We start from the raw sequence: 18,920 nt of genomic DNA on the forward strand, positions 1-18,920 counted from the left end.
AACCACCAGCCATTCCAACAACAGCCAAACGCGCTGACCAATTACATCACAGAGACATGAGAATGAGGATCACGACAAAAAGAGAGACACTTTGAGAAGAGGAACACATGTTGTTCTGAAAAAAATTGAGTGATGGCTCAATTAAAGTAAGACAACAAACTGTGCTACTTCATGGATACACATAAACGATGCACTTGTGACCCAAAGTCGTTAACCAGTCAGGTTACATTGAACACTGCGAGAAGCCCTACAAGAGTAGAGCATCAAAAAATTAGTAAAAACTCATGTTGTTCCTCTCCACGGAAATCTTTAGTAAAAGGCGAAAGATTTATACGATCTGAAGAGAAACATGAGTGAATTATTGACACTGAACCAGAGAAGGAGCTGTATTCTTCCACATCAACCTTTAAGTCATGGTGGCGCCCTCTGCACGGTGCGTGTCTCACAACATCTGGAATGAAGATAAAGGAGCGAAGTCATCCGTCAAAAAGTACTACACAAGATAATGAGATGCAACTTAAACTCCATGAGCAGCTTGTCCACAACGCTCAAGCTGTTTGGGCTTCAAACATCAGGTAATTCTGGAAGCTGACTGCGACGCATAGGTCACAAGGCGAGAAATTCTCCATTCACGTTGTTGGTAGGACTCGAACCTACGCAGGGAAACCCCAATGGATTTCTAGTCCATCGCCTTAACCACTCGGCCACAACAACACCGGAAGCCAGCCTCTTCGTCATTCATTTTGTTATTGGTTGATTAGAAATCGGTTCGCATCATCTCTCCGTCTTCTTTCAAGCATCAATGATGATGGCTGCTTTTCAAGCAATTGACCTGGGTTCGATTCCCAGCCACTGCACGTACCCCATTCCATTCAATCGTGATTCACAGAACTGGTTTCTTCGGCCCAGTCACATATCCACTGAAGGCACGAGCGATGAAGGCCGTGGAACTGAAATCCATTGGGGATTTCCCCCGTAGCTTCGAGTCTTACCAACAACGCGAGGCGGAGATTGATTTTTTCCCATTGACACCTATGTGTTGGTCGTCCGCGTCCAGCCGAAATGGGACATTTCTGGTGTTGACAGTTGAGGCACAAATATTCTGCCATCCATGGTTTGATGGCAAAAACAATTGGCAAAGCCTGAGAACTGAACCCAGGTCAACTGCTTGGAAGGCAGCTACAGTTTACACAAGAACGGCATTGCACAGATTCCCGTCAAGGAACATTCACTTTCACATAGAGAACTCGACAATACCGGATTTACAAACATGCGGTGTGATGGTGTTTTTGGCTGACTCAGTAAGGCTCCTTAGCTTCTCTATTTCTTTTAGTCCATGTCAAATCAAGATTTGTTTCCACTCAGTTCCACTCTGTACATAAATGGCTGCATCGGTCATGTCTAAAATACAGCAGTGTGAGTGTTATGAATGCAGGTGGGAATACTTGAGCATCATTTGTGGTTGTGGCTCTGTGGAACCATCACGTAATGTAACGTGTAATTACATGGGTCCTCATCTGAGCAACTCAAGCAGCAGCTTTGCGCAGTGGCAGTATCGTAGCCTATGAGGTTTATCCGAGGCGCGATTATTGCTAGTTGAAAACTTTACCCAATACCCCGCCTTGACGACTTGAAATACAGTTGTTACGGCAATTTTTGCTGTCTCTGTGGGGACATGTTTGCTGTTGATGTAACAAAATCCCAAAATTCCCGACTCCTCTGCAAAATAAGAACCTGCCGAGATACGTGATCGTAATCTAGCAAGACCATTTCCGACCGTCCAACGCTTCAAGATTGTGTCCCATTCTTTTTCATTGCGCTGTTTTCGCAGTATTGGACAAAAACCCTCTTGAAACAGAAATAAAAGGTTTCAGTCCACTGGGGATCGCACAAGCGCGCAGTACGATGAAAACACTGAGCACACATTTTTACATTATTTCAGGTCACCAACTCTACTTTGACGTCAAATGTGGCAGAGAACCTTGAAGTTCTTCAGTGAACCAAAGTGGATCTTTATGAATGTAAAAAAAGAAAAGTACCCGGTTTGTCCTTTTCTCGTCACATGCTGCAGAGGATGACACCATGAGTTAAAGGTTTGTGTTGATGAAAGCCATTGGGGCTTTGCTCAATTGTTGATGCTCCTTTTCTTCGAGGTGCTGTTTACTGTGTTCAGCGTGTCCTGGTTTGTGGTTACCATTGGAGTCGGCTCATACGTTCCGCCGTACATGGTACTGTAGTTGAGCGCTTTCCAGCTATTGCAAGTCTACTCTTCTGACATACCGTAATTTCTGTACTACTCAGTATTTCCAAATTGACAAATGACTGAAAACGTCTCTCGTCCAGATGTTATTGTGGCCGAGTGGTTAAGGCGATGGACTTGAAATCCATTGACTTGTACCGGCGTAATTTCAAGTCCTACCAACAACGTTGGGTCGTGTTTCGGATGCTTTGGCTATTTTGAGTCTGCAGAACTGTCACATGGCAATCGTGCTGTGTCTTGGGGCGGAATATGCTGAATGACGTGACGTTGTGTCCACCGGGAATCGGTCTGTAGAACCGTCACGTAGCATAGTGTGTGTGAGACTTCATTGGTCTTCAGCTGATTAGAGTTCTACCGGACTGTATGTCGTGACAGTCCATCAATTAAAGGCAGGGTCTGATCTTTCCACGCAGTTTCCTCAAAGTATTGAGTAAAACCCTTTGAAAGTAGAAATAAAACATTCCAGTCCGTACGGGCCGACAGCACTGTGAAATCACCAACCGATCGCCTGCCCCACTAACCGTGAGGTTTGTCACGGATACAAAGTGGATCTTTTTCCCAAGGTGGTCTCTAACCACCAGCCATTCCAACAACAGCCAAACGCGCTGACCAATTACGTCACAGAGACATGAGAATGAGGATCACGACAAAAAGAGAGACACTTTGAGACGAGGAACACATGTTGTTCTGAAAAAAATTGAGTGATGGCTCAATTAAAGTAAGACAACAAACTGTGCTACTTCATGGATACACATAAACGATGCACTTGTGACCCAAAGTCGTTAACCAGTCAGGTTACATTGAACACTGCGAGAAGCCCTACAAGAGTAGAGCATCAAAAAATTAGTAAAAACTCATGTTGTTCCTCTCCACGGAAATCTTTAGTAAAAGGCGAAAGATTTATACGATCTGAAGAGAAACATGAGTGAACTACTGACACTGAACCAGAGAAGGAGCTGTATTCTTCCACATCAACCTTTAAGTCATGGTGGCGCCCTCTGCACGGTGCGTGTCTCACAACATCTGGAATGAAGATAAAGGAGCGAAGTCATCCGTCAAAAAGTACTACACAAGATAATGAGATGCGACTTAAACTCCATGAGCAGCTTGTCCACAACGCTCAAGCTGTTTGGGCTTCAAACATCAGGTAATTCTGGAAGCTGACTGCGACGCATAGGTCACAAGGCGAGAAATTCTCCATTCACGTTGTTGGTAGGACTCGAACCTACGCAGGGAAACCCCAATGGATTTCTAGTCCATCGCCTTAACCACTCGGCCACAACAACACCGGAAGCCAGCCACTTCATCATTCATTTTGTTATTGGTTGATTAGAAATGGGTTCGCATCATCTCTCCGTCTTCTTTCAAGCATCAATGATGATGGCTGCTTTTCAAGCAATTGACCTGGGTTCGATTCCCAGCCACTGCACGTACCCCATTCCATTCAATCGTGATTCACAGAACTGGTTTCTTCGGCCCAGTCACATATCCACTGAAGGCACGAGCGATGAAGGCCGTGGAACTGAAATCCATTGGGGATTTCCCCCGTAGCTTCGAGTCTTACCAACAACGCGAGGCGGAGATTGATTTTTTCCCATTGACACCTATGTGTTGGTCGTCCGCGTCCAGCCGAAATGGGACATTTCTGGTGTTGACAGTTGAGGCACAAATATTCTGCCATCCATGGTTTGATGGCAAAAACAATTGGCAAAGCCTGAGAACTGAACCCAGGTCAACTGCTTGGAAGGCAGCTACAGTTTACACAAGAACGGCATTGCACAGATTCCCGTCAAGGAACATTCACTTTCACATAGAGAACTCGACAATACCGGATTTACAAACATGCGGTGTGATGGTGTTTTTGGCTGACTCAGTAAGGCTCCTTAGCTTCTCTATTTCTTTTAGTCCATGTCAAATCAAGATTTGTTTCCACTCAGTTCCACTCTGTACATAAATGGCTGCATCGGTCATGTCTAAAATACAGCAGTGTGAGTGTTATGAATGCAGGTGGGAATACTTGAGCATCATTTGTGGTTGTGGCTCTGTGGAACCATCACGTAATGTAACGTGTAATTACATGGGTCCTCATCTGAGCAACTCAAGCAGCAGCTTTGCGCAGTGGCAGTATCGTAGCCTATGAGGTTTATCCGAGGCGCGATTATTGCTAGTTGAAAACTTTACCCAATACCCCGCCTTGACGACTTGAAATACAGTTGTTACGGCAATTTTTGCTGTCTCTGTGGGGACATGTTTGCTGTTGATGTAACAAAATCCAAAAATTCCCGACTCCTCTGCAAAATAAGAACCTGCCGAGATACGTGATCGTAATCTAGCAAGACCATTTCCGACCGTCCAACGCTTCAAGATTGTGTCCGATTCTTTTTCATTGCGCTGTTTTCGCAGTATTGGACAAAAACCCTCTTGAAACAGAAATAAAAGGTTTCAGTCCACTGGGGATCGCACAAGCGCGCAGTACGATGAAAACACTGAGCACACATTTTTACATTATTTCAGGTCACCAACTCTACTTTGACGTCAAATGTGGCAGAGAACCTTGAAGTTCTTCAGTGAACCAAAGTGGATCTTTATGAATGTAAAAAAAGAAAAGTACCCGGTTTGTCCTTTTCTCGTCACATGCTGCAGAGGATGACACCATGAGTTAAAGGTTTGTGTTGATGAAAGCCATTGGGGCTTTGCTCAATTGTTGATGCTCCTTTTCTTCGAGGTGCTGTTTACTGTGTTCAGCGTATCCTGGTTTGTGGTTACCATTGGAGTCGGCTCATACGTTCCGCCGAACATGGTACTGTAGTTGAGCGCTTTCCAGCTATTGCAAGTCTACTCTTCTGACATACCGTAATTTCTGTACTACTCAGTATTTCCAAATTGACAAATGACTGAAAACGTCTCTCGTCCAGATGTTATTGTGGCCGAGTGGTTAAGGCGATGGACTTGAAATCCATTGACTTGTACCGGCGTAATTTCAAGTCCTACCAACAACGTTGGTTCGTGTTTCGGATGCTTTGGCTATTTTGAGTCTGCAGAACTGTCACATGGCAATCGTGCTGTGTCTTGGGGCGGAATATGCTGAATGACGTGACGTTGTGTCCACCGGGAATCGGTCTGTAGAACCGTCACGTAGCATAGTGTGTGTGAGACTTCATTGGTCTTCAGCTGATTAGAGTTCTACCGGACTGTATGTCGTGACAGTCCATCAATTAAAGGCAGGGTCTGATCTTTCCACGCAGTTTCCTCAAAGTATTGAGTAAAACCCTTTGAAAGTAGAAATAAAACATTCCAGTCCGTACGGGCCGACAGCACTGTGAAATCACCAACCGATCGCCTGCCCCACTAACCGTGAGGTTTGTCACGGATACAAAGTGGATCTTTTTCCCAAGGTGGTCTCTAACCACCAGCCATTCCAACAACAGCCAAACGCGCTGACCAATTACGTCACAGAGACATGAGAATGAGGATCACGACAAAAAGAGAGACACTTTGAGACGAGGAACACATGTTGTTCTGAAAAAAATTGAGTGATGGCTCAATTAAAGTAAGACAACAAACTGTGCTACTTCATGGATACACATAAACGATGCACTTGTGACCCAAAGTCGTTAACCAGTCAGGTTACATTGAACACTGCGAGAAGCCCTACAAGAGTAGAGCATCAAAAAATTAGTAAAAACTCATGTTGTTCCTCTCCACGGAAATCTTTAGTAAAAGGCGAAAGATTTATACGATCTGAAGAGAAACATGAGTGAACTACTGACACTGAACCAGAGAAGGAGCTGTATTCTTCCACATCAACCTTTAAGTCATGGTGGCGCCCTCTGCACGGTGCGTGTCTCACAACATCTGGAATGAAGATAAAGGAGCGAAGTCATCCGTCAAAAAGTACTACACAAGATAATGAGATGCGACTTAAACTCCATGAGCAGCTTGTCCACAACGCTCAAGCTGTTTGGGCTTCAAACATCAGGTAATTCTGGAAGCTGACTGCGACGCATAGGTCACAAGGCGAGAAATTCTCCATTCACGTTGTTGGTAGGACTCGAACCTACGCAGGGAAACCCCAATGGATTTCTAGTCCATCGCCTTAACCACTCGGCCACAACAACACCGGAAGCCAGCCACTTCATCATTCATTTTGTTATTGGTTGATTAGAAATCGGTTCGCATCATCGCTCCGTCTTCTTTCAAGCATCAATGATGATGGCTGCTTTTCAAGCAATTGACCTGGGTTCGATTCCCAGCCACTGCACGTACCCCATTCCATTCAATCGTGATTCACAGAACTGGTTTCTTCGGCCCAGTCACATATCCACTGAAGGCACGAGCGATGAAGGCCGTGGAACTGAAATCCATTGGGGATTTCCCCCGTAGCTTCGAGTCTTACCAACAACGCGAGGCGGAGATTGATTTTTTCCCATTGACACCTATGTGTTGGTCGTCCGCGTCCAGCCGAAATGGGACATTTCTGGTGTTCACAGTTGAGGCACAAATATTCTGCCATCCATGGTTTGATGGCAAAAACAATTGGCAAAGCCTGAGAACTGAACCCAGGTCAACTGCCTGGAAGGCAGCTACAGTTTACACAAGAACGGCATTGCACAGATTCCCGTCAAGGAACATTCACTTTCACATAGAGAACTCGGCAATACCGGATTTACAAACATGCGGTGCGATGGTGTTTTTGGCTGACTCAGTAAGGCTCCTTAGCTTCTCTATTTCTTTTAGTCCATGTCAAATCAAGATTTGTTTCCACTCAGTTCCACTCTGTACATAAATGGCTGCATCGGTCATGTCTAAAATACAGCAGTGTGAGTGTTATGAATGCAGGTGGGAATACTTGAGCATCATTTGTGGTTGTGGCTCTGTGGAACCATCACGTAATGTAACGTGTAATTACATGGGTCCTCATCTGAGCAACTCAAGCAGCAGCTTTGCGCAGTGGCAGTATCGTAGCCTATGAGGTTTATCCGAGGCGCGATTATTGCTAGTTGAAAACTTTACCCAATACCCCGCCTTGACGACTTGAAATACAGTTGTTACGGCAATTTTTGCTGTCTCTGTGGGGACATGTTTGCTGTTGATGTAACAAAATCCAAAAATTCCCGACTCCTCTGCAAAATAAGAACCTGCCGAGATACGTGATCGTAATCTAGCAAGACCATTTCCGACCGTCCAACGCTTCAAGATTGTGTCCGATTCTTTTTCATTGCGCTGTTTTCGCAGTATTGGACAAAAACCCTCTTGAAACAGAAATAAAAGGTTTCAGTCGACTGGGGATCGCACAAGCGCGCAGTACGATGAAAACACTGAGCACACATTTTTACATTATTTCAGGTCACCAACTCTACTTTGACGTCAAATGTGGTAGAGAACCTTGAAGTTCTTCAGTGAACCAAAGTGGATCTTTATGAATGTAAAAAAAGAAAAGTACCCGGTTTGTCCTTTTCTCGTCACATGCTGCAGAGGACGACACCATGAGTTAAATGTTTGTGTTGATGAAAGCCATTGGGGCTTTGCTCAATTGTTGATGCTCCTTTTCTTCGAGGTGCTGTTTACTGTGTTCAGCGTATCCTGGTTTGTGGTTACCATTGGAGTCGGCTCATACGTTCCGCCGTACATGGTACTGTAGTTGAGCGCTTTCTAGCTATTGCAAGTCTACTCTTCTGACATACCGTAATTTCTGTACTACTCAGTATTTCCAAATTGACAAATGACTGAAAACGTTTCTCGTCCAGATGTTATTGTGGCCGAGTGGTTAAGGCGATGGACTTGAAATCCATTGACTTGTACCGGCGTAATTTCAAGTCCTACCAACAACGTTGGTTCGTGTTTCGGATCCTTTGGCTATTTTGAGTCTGCAGAACTGTCACATGGCAATCGTGCTGTGTCTTGGGGCGGAATATGCTGAATGACGTGACGTTGTGTCCACCGGGAATCGGTCTGTAGAACCGTCACGTAGCATAGTGTGTGTGAGACTTCATTGGTCTTCAGCTGATTAGAGTTCTACCGGACTGTATGTCGTGACAGTCCTTCAATTAAAGGCAGGGTCTGATCTTTCCACGCAGTTTCCTCAAAGTATTGAGTAAAACCCTTTGAAAGTAGAAATAAAACATTCCAGTCCGTACGGGCCGACAGCACTGTGAAATCACCAACCGATCGCCTGCCCCACTAACCGTGAGGTTTGTCACGGATACAAAGTGGATCTTTTTCCCAAGGTGGTCTCTAACCACCAGCCATTCCAACAACAGCCAAACGCGCTGACCAATTACGTCACAGAGACATGAGAATGAGGATCACGACAAAAAGAGAGACACTTTGAGAAGAGGAACACATGTTGTTCTGAAAAAAATTGAGTGATGGCTCAATTAAAGTAAGACAACAAACTGTGCTACTTCATGGATACACATAAACGATGCACTTGTGACCCAAAGTCGTTAACCAGTCAGGTTACATTGAACACTGCGAGAAGCCCTACAAGAGTAGAGCATCAAAAAATTAGTAAAAACTCATGTTGTTCCTCTCCACGGAAATCTTTAGTAAAAGGCGAAAGATTTATACGATCTGAAGAGAAACATGAGTGAACTACTGACACTGAACCAGAGAAGGAGCTGTATTCTTCCACATCAACCTTTAAGTCATGGTGGCGCCCTCTGCACGGTGCGTGTCTCACAACATCTGGAATGAAGATAAAGGAGCGAAGTCATCCGTCAAAAAGTACTACACAAGATAATGAGATGCGACTTAAACTCCATGAGCAGCTTGTCCACAACGCTCAAGCTGTTTGGGCTTCAAACATCAGGTAATTCTGGAAGCTGACTGCGACGCATAGGTCACAAGGCGAGAAATTCTCCATTCACGTTGTTGGTAGGACTCGAACCTACGCAGGGAAACCCCAATGGATTTCTAGTCCATCGCCTTAACCACTCGGCCACAACAACACCGGAAGCCAGCCACTTCATCATTCATTTTGTTATTGGTTGATTAGAAATCGGTTCGCATCATCTCTCCGTCTTCTTTCAAGCATCAATGATGATGGCTGCTTTTCAAGCAATTGACCTGGGTTCGATTCCCAGCCACTGCACGTACCCCATTCCATTCAATCGTGATTCACAGAACTGGTTTCTTCGGCCCAGTCACATATCCACTGAAGGCACGAGCGATGAAGGCCGTGGAACTGAAATCCATTGGGGATTTCCCCCGTAGCTTCGAGTCTTACCAACAACGCGAGGCGGAGATTGACTTTTATCCCATTGACACCTATGTGTTGGTCGTCCGCGTCCAGCCGAAATGGGACATTTCTGGTGTTGACAGTTGAGGCACAAATATTCTGCCATCCATGGTTTGATGGCAAAAACAATTGGCAAAGCCTGAGAACTGAACCCAGGTCAACTGCTTGGAAGGCAGCTACAGTTTACACAAGAACGGCATTGCACAGATTCCCGTCAAGGAACATTCACTTTCACATAGAGAACTCGACAATACCGGATTTACAAACATGCGGTGTGATGGTGTTTTTGGCTGACTCAGTAAGGCTCCTTAGCTTCTCTATTTCTTTTAGTCCATGTCAAATCAAGATTTGTTTCCACTCAGTTCCACTCTGTACATAAATGGCTGCATCGGTCATGTCTAAAATACAGCAGTGTGAGTGTTATGAATGCAGGTGGGAATACTTGAGCATCATTTGTGGTTGTGGCTCTGTGGAACCATCACGTAATGTAACGTGTAATTACATGGGTCCTCATCTGAGCAACTCAAGCAGCAGCTTTGCGCAGTGGCAGTATCGTAGCCTATGAGGTTTATCCGAGGCGCGATTATTGCTAGTTGAAAACTTTACCCAATACCCTGCCTTGGCCACTTGAAATACAGTTGTTACGGCAATTTTTGCTGTCTCTGTGGGGACATGTTTGCTGTTGATGTAACAAAATCCAAAAATTCCCGACTCCTCTGCAAAATAAGAACCTGCCGAGATACGTGATCGTAATCTAGCAAGACCATTTCCGACCGTCCAACGCTTCAAGATTGTGTCCGATTCTTTTTCATTGCGCTGTTTTCGCAGTATTGGACAAAAACCCTCTTGAAACAGAAATAAAAGATTTCAGTCCACTGGGGATCGCACAAGCGCGCAGTACGATGAAAACACTGAGCACACATTTTTACATTATTTCAGGTCGCCAACTCTACTTTGACGTCAAATGTGGCAGAGAACCTTGAAGTTCTTCAGTGAACCAAAGTGGATATTTATGAATGTAAAAAAAGAAAAGTACCCGGTTTGTCCTTTTCTCGTCACATGCTGCAGAGGATGACACCATGAGTTAAAGGTTTGTGTTGATGAAAGCCATTGGGGCTTTGCTCAGTTGTTGATGCTCCTTTTCTTCGAGGTGCTGTTTACTGTGTTCAGCGTATCCTGGTTTGTGGTTACCATTGGAGTCGGCTCATACGTTCCGCCGTACATGGTACTGTAGTTGAGCGCTTTCCAGCTATTGCAAGTCTACTCTTCTGACATACCGTAATTTCTGTACTACTCAGTATTTCCAAATTGACAAATGACTGAAAACGTCTCTCGTCCAGATGTTATTGTGGCCGAGTGGTTAAGGCGATGGACTTGAAATCCATTGACTTGTACCGGCGTAATTTCAAGTCCTACCAACAACGTTGGTTCGTGTTTCGGATCCTTTGGCTATTTTGAGTCTGCAGAACTGTCACATGGCAATCGTGCTGTGTCTTGGGGCGGAATATGCTGAATGACGTGACGTTGTGTCCACCGGGAATCGGTCTGTAGAACCGTCACGTAGCATAGTGTGTGTGAGACTTCATTGGTCTTCAGCTGATTAGAGTTCTACCGGACTGTATGTCGTGACAGTCCTTCAATTAAAGGCAGGGTCTGATCTTTCCACGCAGTTTCCTCAAAGTATTGAGTAAAACCCTTTGAAAGTAGAAATAAAACATTCCAGTCCGTACGGGCCGACAGCACTGTGAAATCACCAACCGATCGCCTGCCCCACTAACCGTGAGGTTTGTCACGGATACAAAGTGGATCTTTTTCCCAAGGTGGTCTCTAACCACCAGCCATTCCAACAACAGCCAAACGCGCTGACCAATTACGTCACAGAGACATGAGAATGAGGATCACGACAAAAAGAGAGACACTTTGAGAAGAGGAACACATGTTGTTCTGAAAAAAATTGAGTGATGGCTCAATTAAAGTAAGACAACAAACTGTGCTACTTCATGGATACACATAAACGATGCACTTGTGACCCAAAGTCGTTAACCAGTCAGGTTACATTGAACACTGCGAGAAGCCCTACAAGAGTAGAGCATCAAAAAATTAGTAAAAACTCATGTTGTTCCTCTCCACGGAAATCTTTAGTAAAAGGCGAAAGATTTATACGATCTGAAGAGAAACATGAGTGAACTACTGACACTGAACCAGAGAAGGAGCTGTATTCTTCCACATCAACCTTTAAGTCATGGTGGCGCCCTCTGCACGGTGCGTGTCTCACAACATCTGGAATGAAGATAAAGGAGCGAAGTCATCCGTCAAAAAGTACTACACAAGATAATGAGATGCGACTTAAACTCCATGAGCAGCTTGTCCACAACGCTCAAGCTGTTTGGGCTTCAAACATCAGGTAATTCTGGAAGCTGACTGCGACGCATAGGTCACAAGGCGAGAAATTCTCCATTCACGTTGTTGGTAGGACTCGAACCTACGCAGGGAAACCCCAATGGATTTCTAGTCCATCGCCTTAACCACTCGGCCACAACAACACCGGAAGCCAGCCACTTCATCATTCATTTTGTTATTGGTTGATTAGAAATCGGTTCGCATCATCTCTCCGTCTTCTTTCAAGCATCAATGATGATGGCTGCTTTTCAAGCAATTGACCTGGGTTCGATTCCCAGCCACTGCACGTACCCCATTCCATTCAATCGTGATTCACAGAACTGGTTTCTTCGGCCCAGTCACATATCCACTGAAGGCACGAGCGATGAAGGCCGTGGAACTGAAATCCATTGGGGATTTCCCCCGTAGCTTCGAGTCTTACCAACAACGCGAGGCGGAGATTGACTTTTATCCCATTGACACCTATGTGTTGGTCGTCCGCGTCCAGCCGAAATGGGACATTTCTGGTGTTGACAGTTGAGGCACAAATATTCTGCCATCCATGGTTTGATGGCAAAAACAATTGGCAAAGCCTGAGAACTGAACCCAGGTCAACTGCTTGGAAGGCAGCTACAGTTTACACAAGAACGGCATTGCACAGATTCCCGTCAAGGAACATTCACTTTCACATAGAGAACTCGACAATACCGGATTTACAAACATGCGGTGTGATGGTGTTTTTGGCTGACTCAGTAAGGCTCCTTAGCTTCTCTATTTCTTTTAGTCCATGTCAAATCAAGATTTGTTTCCACTCAGTTCCACTCTGTACATAAATGGCTGCATCGGTCATGTCTAAAATACAGCAGTGTGAGTGTTATGAATGCAGGTGGGAATACTTGAGCATCATTTGTGGTTGTGGCTCTGTGGAACCATCACGTAATGTAACGTGTAATTACATGGGTCCTCATCTGAGCAACTCAAGCAGCAGCTTTGCGCAGTGGCAGTATCGTAGCCTATGAGGTTTATCCGAGGCGCGATTATTGCTAGTTGAAAACTTTACCCAATACCCTGCCTTGGCCACTTGAAATACAGTTGTTACGGCAATTTTTGCTGTCTCTGTGGGGACATGTTTGCTGTTGATGTAACAAAATCCAAAAATTCCCGACTCCTCTGCAAAATAAGAACCTGCCGAGATACGTGATCGTAATCTAGCAAGACCATTTCCGACCGTCCAACGCTTCAAGATTGTGTCCGATTCTTTTTCATTGCGCTGTTTTCGCAGTATTGGACAAAAACCCTCTTGAAACAGAAATAAAAGATTTCAGTCCACTGGGGATCGCACAAGCGCGCAGTACGATGAAAACACTGAGCACACATTTTTACATTATTTCAGGTCACCAACTCTACTTTGACGTCAAATGTGGCAGAGAACCTTGAAGTTCTTCAGTGAACCAAAGTGGATATTTATGAATGTAAAAAAAGAAAAGTACCCGGTTTGTCCTTTTCTCGTCACATGCTGCAGAGGATGACACCATGAGTTAAAGGTTTGTGTTGATGAAAGCCATTGGGGCTTTGCTCAGTTGTTGATGCTCCTTTTCTTCGAGGTGCTGTTTACTGTGTTCAGTGTATCCTGGTTTGTGGTTACCATTGGAGTCGGCTCATACGTTCCGCCGTACATGGTACTGTAGTTGAGCGCTTTCCAGCTATTGCAAGTCTACTCTTCTGACATACCGTAATTTCTGTACTACTCAGTATTTCCAAATTGACAAATGACTGAAAACGTCTCTCGTCCAGATGTTATTGTGGCCGAGTGGTTAAGGCGATGGACTTGAAATCCATTGACTTGTACCGGCGTAATTTCAAGTCCTACCAACAACGTTGGGTCGTGTTTCGGATGCTTTGGCTATTTTGAGTCTGCAGAACTGTCACATGGCAATCGTGCTGTGTCTTGGGGCGGAATATGCTGAATGACGTGACGTTGTGTCCACCGGGAATCGGTCTGTAGAACCGTCACGTAGCATAGTGTGTGTGAGACTTCATTGGTCTTCAGCTGATTAGAGTTCTACCGGACTGTATGTCGTGACAGTCCATCAATTAAAGGCAGGGTCTGATCTTTCCACGCAGTTTCCTCAAAGTATTGAGTAAAACCCTTTGAAAGTAGAAATAAAACATTCCAGTCCGTACGGGCCGACAGCACTGTGAAATCACCAACCGATCGCCTGCCCCACTAACCGTGAGGTTTGTCACGGATACAAAGTGGATCTTTTTCCCAAGGTGGTCTCTAACCACCAGCCATTCCAACAACAGCCAAACGCGCTGACCAATTACGTCACAGAGACATGAGAATGAGGATCACAACAAAAAGAGAGACACTTTGAGACGAGGAACACATGTTGTTCTGAAAAAAATTGAGTGATGGCTCAATTAAAGTAAGACAACAAACTGTGCTACTTCATGGATACACATAAACGATGCACTTGTGACCCAAAGTCGTTAACCAGTCAGGTTACATTGAACACTGCGAGAAGCCCTACAAGAGTAGAGCATCAAAAAATTAGTAAAAACTCATGGTGTTCCTCTCCACGGAAATCTTTAGTAAAAGGCGAAAGATTTATACGATCTGAAGAGAAACATGAGTGAACTACTGACACTGAACCAGAGAAGGAGCTGTATTCTTCCACATCAACCTTTAAGTCATGGTGGCGCCCTCTGCACGGTGCGTGTCTCACAACATCTGGAATGAAGATAAAGGAGCGAAGTCATCCGTCAAAAAGTACTACACAAGATAATGAGATGCAACTTAAACTCCATGAGCAGCTTGTCCACAACGCTCAAGCTGTTTGGGCTTCAAACATCAGGTAATTCTGGAAGCTGACTGCGACGCATAGGTCACAAGGCGAGAAATTCTCCATTCACGTTGTTGGTAGGACTCGAACCTACGCAGGGAAACCCCAATGGATTTCTAGTCCATCGCCTTAACCACTCGGCCACAACAACACCGGAAGCCAGCCACTTCATCATTCATTTTGTTATTGGTTGATTAGAAATGGGTTCGCATCATCTCTCCGTCTTCTTTCAAGCATCAATGATGATGGCTGCTTTTCAAGCAATTGACCTGGGTTCGATTCCCAGCCACTGCACGTACCCCATTCCATTCAATCGTGATTCACAGAACTGGTTTCTTCGGCCCAGTCACATATCCACTGAAGGCACGAGCGATGAAGGCCGTGGAACTGAAATCCATTGGGGATTTCCCCCGTAGCTTCGAGTCTTACCAACAACGCGAGGCGGAGATTGATTTTTTCCCATTGACACCTATGTGTTGGTCGTCCGCGTCCAGCCGAAATGGGACATTTCTGGTGTTGACAGTTGAGGCACAAATATTCTGCCATCCATGGTTTGATGGCAAAAACAATTGGCAAAGCCTGAGAACTGAACCCAGGTCAACTGCTTGGAAGGCAGCTACAGTTTACACAAGAACGGCATTGCACAGATTCCCGTCAAGGAACATTCACTTTCACATAGAGAACTCGACAATACCGGATTTACAAACATGCGGTGTGATGGTGTTTTTGGCTGACTCAGTAAGGCTCCTTAGCTTCTCTATTTCTTTTAGTCCATGTCAAATCAAGATTTGTTTCCACTCAGTTCCACTCTGTACATAAATGGCTGCATCGGTCATGTCTAAAATACAGCAGTGTGAGTGTTATGAATGCAGGTGGGAATACTTGAGCATCATTTGTGGTTGTGGCTCTGTGGAACCATCACGTAATGTAACGTGTAATTACATGGGTCCTCATCTGAGCAACTCAAGCAGCAGCTTTGCGCAGTGGCAGTATCGTAGCCTATGAGGTTTATCCGAGGCGCGATTATTGCTAGTTGAAAACTTTACCCAATACCCCGCCTTGACGACTTGAAATACAGTTGTTACGGCAATTTTTGCTGTCTCTGTGGGGACATGTTTGCTGTTGATGTAACAAAATCCAAAAATTCCCGACTCCTCTGCAAAATAAGAACCTGCCGAGATACGTGATCGTAATCTAGCAAGACCATTTCCGACCGTCCAACGCTTCAAGATTGTGTCCGATTCTTTTTCATTGCGCTGTTTTCGCAGTATTGGACAAAAACCCTCTTGAAACAGAAATAAAAGGTTTCAGTCCACTGGGGATCGCACAAGCGCGCAGTACGATGAAAACACTGAGCACACATTTTTACATTATTTCAGGTCACCAACTCTACTTTGACGTCAAATGTGGCAGAGAACCTTGAAGTTCTTCAGTGAACCAAAGTGGATCTTTATGAATGTAAAAAAAGAAAAGTACCCGGTTTGTCCTTTTCTCGTCACATGCTGCAGAGGATGACACCATGAGTTAAAGGTTTGTGTTGATGAAAGCCATTGGGGCTTTGCTCAATTGTTGATGCTCCTTTTCTTCGAGGTGCTGTTTACTGTGTTCAGCGTATCCTGGTTTGTGGTTACCATTGGAGTCGGCTCATACGTTCCGCCGAACATGGTACTGTAGTTGAGCGCTTTCCAGCTATTGCAAGTCTACTCTTCTGACATACCGTAATTTCTGTACTACTCAGTATTTCCAAATTGACAAATGACTGAAAACGTCTCTCGTCCAGATGTTATTGTGGCCGAGTGGTTAAGGCGATGGACTTGAAATCCATTGACTTGTACCGGCGTAATTTCAAGTCCTACCAACAACGTTGGTTCGTGTTTCGGATGCTTTGGCTATTTTGAGTCTGCAGAACTGTCACATGGCAATCGTGCTGTGTCTTGGGGCGGAATATGCTGAATGACGTGACGTTGTGTCCACCGGGAATCGGTCTGTAGAACCGTCACGTAGCATAGTGTGTGTGAGACTTCATTGGTCTTCAGCTGATTAGAGTTCTACCGGACTGTATGTCGTGACAGTCCATCAATTAAAGGCAGGGTCTGATCTTTCCACGCAGTTTCCTCAAAGTATTGAGTAAAACCCTTTGAAAGTAGAAATAAAACATTCCAGTCCGTACGGGCCGACAGCACTGTGAAATCACCAACCGATCGCCTGCCCCACTAACCGTGAGGTTTGTCACGGATACAAAGTGGATCTTTTTCCCAAGGTGGTCTCTAACCACCAGCCATTCCAACAACAGCCAAACGCGCTGACCAATTACGTCACAGAGACATGAGAATGAGGATCACGACAAAAAGAGAGACACTTTGAGAAGAGGAACACATGTTGTTCTGAAAAAAATTGAGTGATGGCTCAATTAAAGTAAGACAACAAACTGTGCTACTTCATGGATACACATAAACGATGCACTTGTGACCCAAAGTCGTTAACCAGTCAGGTTACATTGAACACTGCGAGAAGCCCTACAAGAGTAGAGCATCAAAAAAATTAGTAAAAACTCATGTTGTTCCTCTCCACGGAAATCTTTAGTAAAAGGCGAAAGATTTATACGATCTGAAGAGAAACATGAGTGAACTACTGACACTGAACCAGAGAAGGAGCTGTATTCTTCCACATCAACCTTTAAGTCATGGTGGCGCCCTCTGCACGGTGCGTGTCTCACAACATCTGGAATGAAGATAAAGGAGCGAAGTCATCCGTCAAAAAGTACTACACAAGATAATGAGATGCGACTTAAACTCCATGAGCAGCTTGTCCACAACGCTCAAGCTGTTTGGGCTTCAAACATCAGGTAATTCTGGAAGCTGACTGCGACGCATAGGTCACAAGGCGAGAAATTCTCCATTCACGTTGTTGGTAGGACTCGAACCTACGCAGGGAAACCCCAATGGATTTCTAGTCCATCGCCTTAACCACTCGGCCACAACAACACCGGAAGCCAGCCACTTCATCATTCATTTTGTTATTGGTTGATTAGAAATCGGTTCGCATCATCTCTCCGTCTTCTTTCAAGCATCAATGATGATGGCTGCTTTTCAAGCAATTGACCTGGGTTCGATTCCCAGCCACTGCACGTACCCCATTCCATTCAATCGTGATTCACAGAACTGGTTTCTTCGGCCCAGTCACATATCCACTGAAGGCACGAGCGATGAAGGCCGTGGAACTGAAATCCATTGGGGATTTCCCCCGTAGCTTCGAGTCTTACCAACAACGCGAGGCGGAGATTGACTTTTATCCCATTGACACCTATGTGTTGGTCGTCCGCGTCCAGCCGAAATGGGACATTTCTGGTGTTGACAGTTGAGGCACAAATATTCTGCCATCCATGGTTTGATGGCAAAAACAATTGGCAAAGCCTGAGAACTGAACCCAGGTCAACTGCTTGGAAGGCAGCTACAGTTTACACAAGAACGGCATTGCACAGATTCCCGTCAAGGAACATTCACTTTCACATAGAGAACTCGACAATACCGGATTTACAAACATGCGGTGTGATGGTGTTTTTGGCTGACTCAGTAAGGCTCCTTAGCTTCTCTATTTCTTTTAGTCCATGTCAAATCAAGATTTGTTTCCACTCAGTTCCACTCTGTACATAAATGGCTGCATCGGTCATGTCTAAAATACAGCAGTGTGAGTGTTATGAATGCAGGTGGGAATACTTGAGCATCATTTGTGGTTGTGGCTCTGTGGAACCATCACGTAATGTAACGTGTAATTACATGGGTCCTCATCTGAGCAACTCAAGCAGCAGCTTTGCGCAGTGGCAGTATCGTAGCCTATGAGGTTTATCCGAGGCGCGATTATTGCTAGTTGAAAACTTTACCCAATACCCTGCCTTGGCCACTTGAAATACAGTTGTTACGGCAATTTTTGCTGTCTCTGTGGGGACATGTTTGCTGTTGATGTAACAAAATCCAAAAATTCCCGACTCCTCTGCAAAATAAGAACCTGCCGAGATACGTGATCGTAATCTAGCAAGACCATTTCCGACCGTCCAACGCTTCAAGATTGTGTCCGATTCTTTTTCATTGCGCTGTTTTCGCAGTATTGGACAAAAACCCTCTTGAAACAGAAATAAAAGGTTTCAGTCCACTGGGGATCGCACAAGCGCGCAGTACGATGAAAACACTGAGCACAC

At 44.9% G+C, this 18,920-nt stretch overlaps 21 non-coding genes across 21 annotated transcripts; 7 read left to right on the forward strand and 14 right to left on the reverse strand.

Moving 5' to 3' along the window:
• Positions 1–243: 243 nt before the first annotated feature.
• On the reverse strand, positions 244–356 carry LOC128750276 (U5 spliceosomal RNA). Its single transcript, XR_008413080.1, has one exon. It is a non-coding gene; the product is annotated as a U5 spliceosomal RNA (small nuclear RNA).
• A 276-nt stretch (positions 357–632) lies between these two features.
• On the reverse strand, positions 633–714 carry trnas-aga (transfer RNA serine (anticodon AGA)). The gene has a single exon. It is a non-coding gene; the product is annotated as a tRNA-Ser (tRNA).
• Positions 715–1,535: 821 nt separating this feature from the next.
• Positions 1,536–1,674, forward strand: LOC128750340 (U4 spliceosomal RNA). Its single transcript, XR_008413141.1, has one exon. It is a non-coding gene; the product is annotated as a U4 spliceosomal RNA (small nuclear RNA).
• A 1,401-nt stretch (positions 1,675–3,075) lies between these two features.
• LOC128750277 (U5 spliceosomal RNA) lies at positions 3,076–3,188 on the reverse strand. Its single transcript, XR_008413081.1, has one exon. It is a non-coding gene; the product is annotated as a U5 spliceosomal RNA (small nuclear RNA).
• A 276-nt stretch (positions 3,189–3,464) lies between these two features.
• On the reverse strand, positions 3,465–3,546 carry trnas-aga (transfer RNA serine (anticodon AGA)). The gene has a single exon. It is a non-coding gene; the product is annotated as a tRNA-Ser (tRNA).
• Positions 3,547–4,367: 821 nt separating this feature from the next.
• Positions 4,368–4,506, forward strand: LOC128750341 (U4 spliceosomal RNA). Its single transcript, XR_008413142.1, has one exon. It is a non-coding gene; the product is annotated as a U4 spliceosomal RNA (small nuclear RNA).
• Positions 4,507–5,907: 1,401 nt separating this feature from the next.
• LOC128750278 (U5 spliceosomal RNA) lies at positions 5,908–6,020 on the reverse strand. The gene has a single exon (XR_008413082.1). It is a non-coding gene; the product is annotated as a U5 spliceosomal RNA (small nuclear RNA).
• A 276-nt stretch (positions 6,021–6,296) lies between these two features.
• On the reverse strand, positions 6,297–6,378 carry trnas-aga (transfer RNA serine (anticodon AGA)). The gene has a single exon. It is a non-coding gene; the product is annotated as a tRNA-Ser (tRNA).
• Positions 6,379–7,199: 821 nt separating this feature from the next.
• Positions 7,200–7,338, forward strand: LOC128750342 (U4 spliceosomal RNA). The gene has a single exon (XR_008413143.1). It is a non-coding gene; the product is annotated as a U4 spliceosomal RNA (small nuclear RNA).
• A 1,401-nt stretch (positions 7,339–8,739) lies between these two features.
• LOC128750279 (U5 spliceosomal RNA) lies at positions 8,740–8,852 on the reverse strand. Its single transcript, XR_008413083.1, has one exon. It is a non-coding gene; the product is annotated as a U5 spliceosomal RNA (small nuclear RNA).
• A 276-nt stretch (positions 8,853–9,128) lies between these two features.
• trnas-aga (transfer RNA serine (anticodon AGA)) lies at positions 9,129–9,210 on the reverse strand. The gene has a single exon. It is a non-coding gene; the product is annotated as a tRNA-Ser (tRNA).
• An 822-nt stretch (positions 9,211–10,032) lies between these two features.
• Positions 10,033–10,171, forward strand: LOC128750239 (U4 spliceosomal RNA). The gene has a single exon (XR_008413045.1). It is a non-coding gene; the product is annotated as a U4 spliceosomal RNA (small nuclear RNA).
• A 1,401-nt stretch (positions 10,172–11,572) lies between these two features.
• LOC128750280 (U5 spliceosomal RNA) lies at positions 11,573–11,685 on the reverse strand. The gene has a single exon (XR_008413084.1). It is a non-coding gene; the product is annotated as a U5 spliceosomal RNA (small nuclear RNA).
• A 276-nt stretch (positions 11,686–11,961) lies between these two features.
• On the reverse strand, positions 11,962–12,043 carry trnas-aga (transfer RNA serine (anticodon AGA)). The gene has a single exon. It is a non-coding gene; the product is annotated as a tRNA-Ser (tRNA).
• Positions 12,044–12,865: 822 nt separating this feature from the next.
• Positions 12,866–13,004, forward strand: LOC128750240 (U4 spliceosomal RNA). The gene has a single exon (XR_008413046.1). It is a non-coding gene; the product is annotated as a U4 spliceosomal RNA (small nuclear RNA).
• Positions 13,005–14,405: 1,401 nt separating this feature from the next.
• Positions 14,406–14,519, reverse strand: LOC128750308 (U5 spliceosomal RNA). Its single transcript, XR_008413111.1, has one exon. It is a non-coding gene; the product is annotated as a U5 spliceosomal RNA (small nuclear RNA).
• A 275-nt stretch (positions 14,520–14,794) lies between these two features.
• On the reverse strand, positions 14,795–14,876 carry trnas-aga (transfer RNA serine (anticodon AGA)). Its single transcript has one exon. It is a non-coding gene; the product is annotated as a tRNA-Ser (tRNA).
• Positions 14,877–15,697: 821 nt separating this feature from the next.
• On the forward strand, positions 15,698–15,836 carry LOC128750343 (U4 spliceosomal RNA). The gene has a single exon (XR_008413144.1). It is a non-coding gene; the product is annotated as a U4 spliceosomal RNA (small nuclear RNA).
• Positions 15,837–17,237: 1,401 nt separating this feature from the next.
• LOC128750304 (U5 spliceosomal RNA) lies at positions 17,238–17,352 on the reverse strand. Its single transcript, XR_008413107.1, has one exon. It is a non-coding gene; the product is annotated as a U5 spliceosomal RNA (small nuclear RNA).
• Positions 17,353–17,627: 275 nt separating this feature from the next.
• trnas-aga (transfer RNA serine (anticodon AGA)) lies at positions 17,628–17,709 on the reverse strand. Its single transcript has one exon. It is a non-coding gene; the product is annotated as a tRNA-Ser (tRNA).
• Positions 17,710–18,531: 822 nt separating this feature from the next.
• On the forward strand, positions 18,532–18,670 carry LOC128750241 (U4 spliceosomal RNA). Its single transcript, XR_008413047.1, has one exon. It is a non-coding gene; the product is annotated as a U4 spliceosomal RNA (small nuclear RNA).
• Positions 18,671–18,920: the final 250 nt, after the last annotated feature.

This window comes from Synchiropus splendidus, chromosome 18, assembly GCF_027744825.2.
Source record: "Synchiropus splendidus isolate RoL2022-P1 chromosome 18, RoL_Sspl_1.0, whole genome shotgun sequence".
Taxonomy (NCBI): Eukaryota; Metazoa; Chordata; class Actinopteri; order Syngnathiformes; family Callionymidae; genus Synchiropus; species Synchiropus splendidus.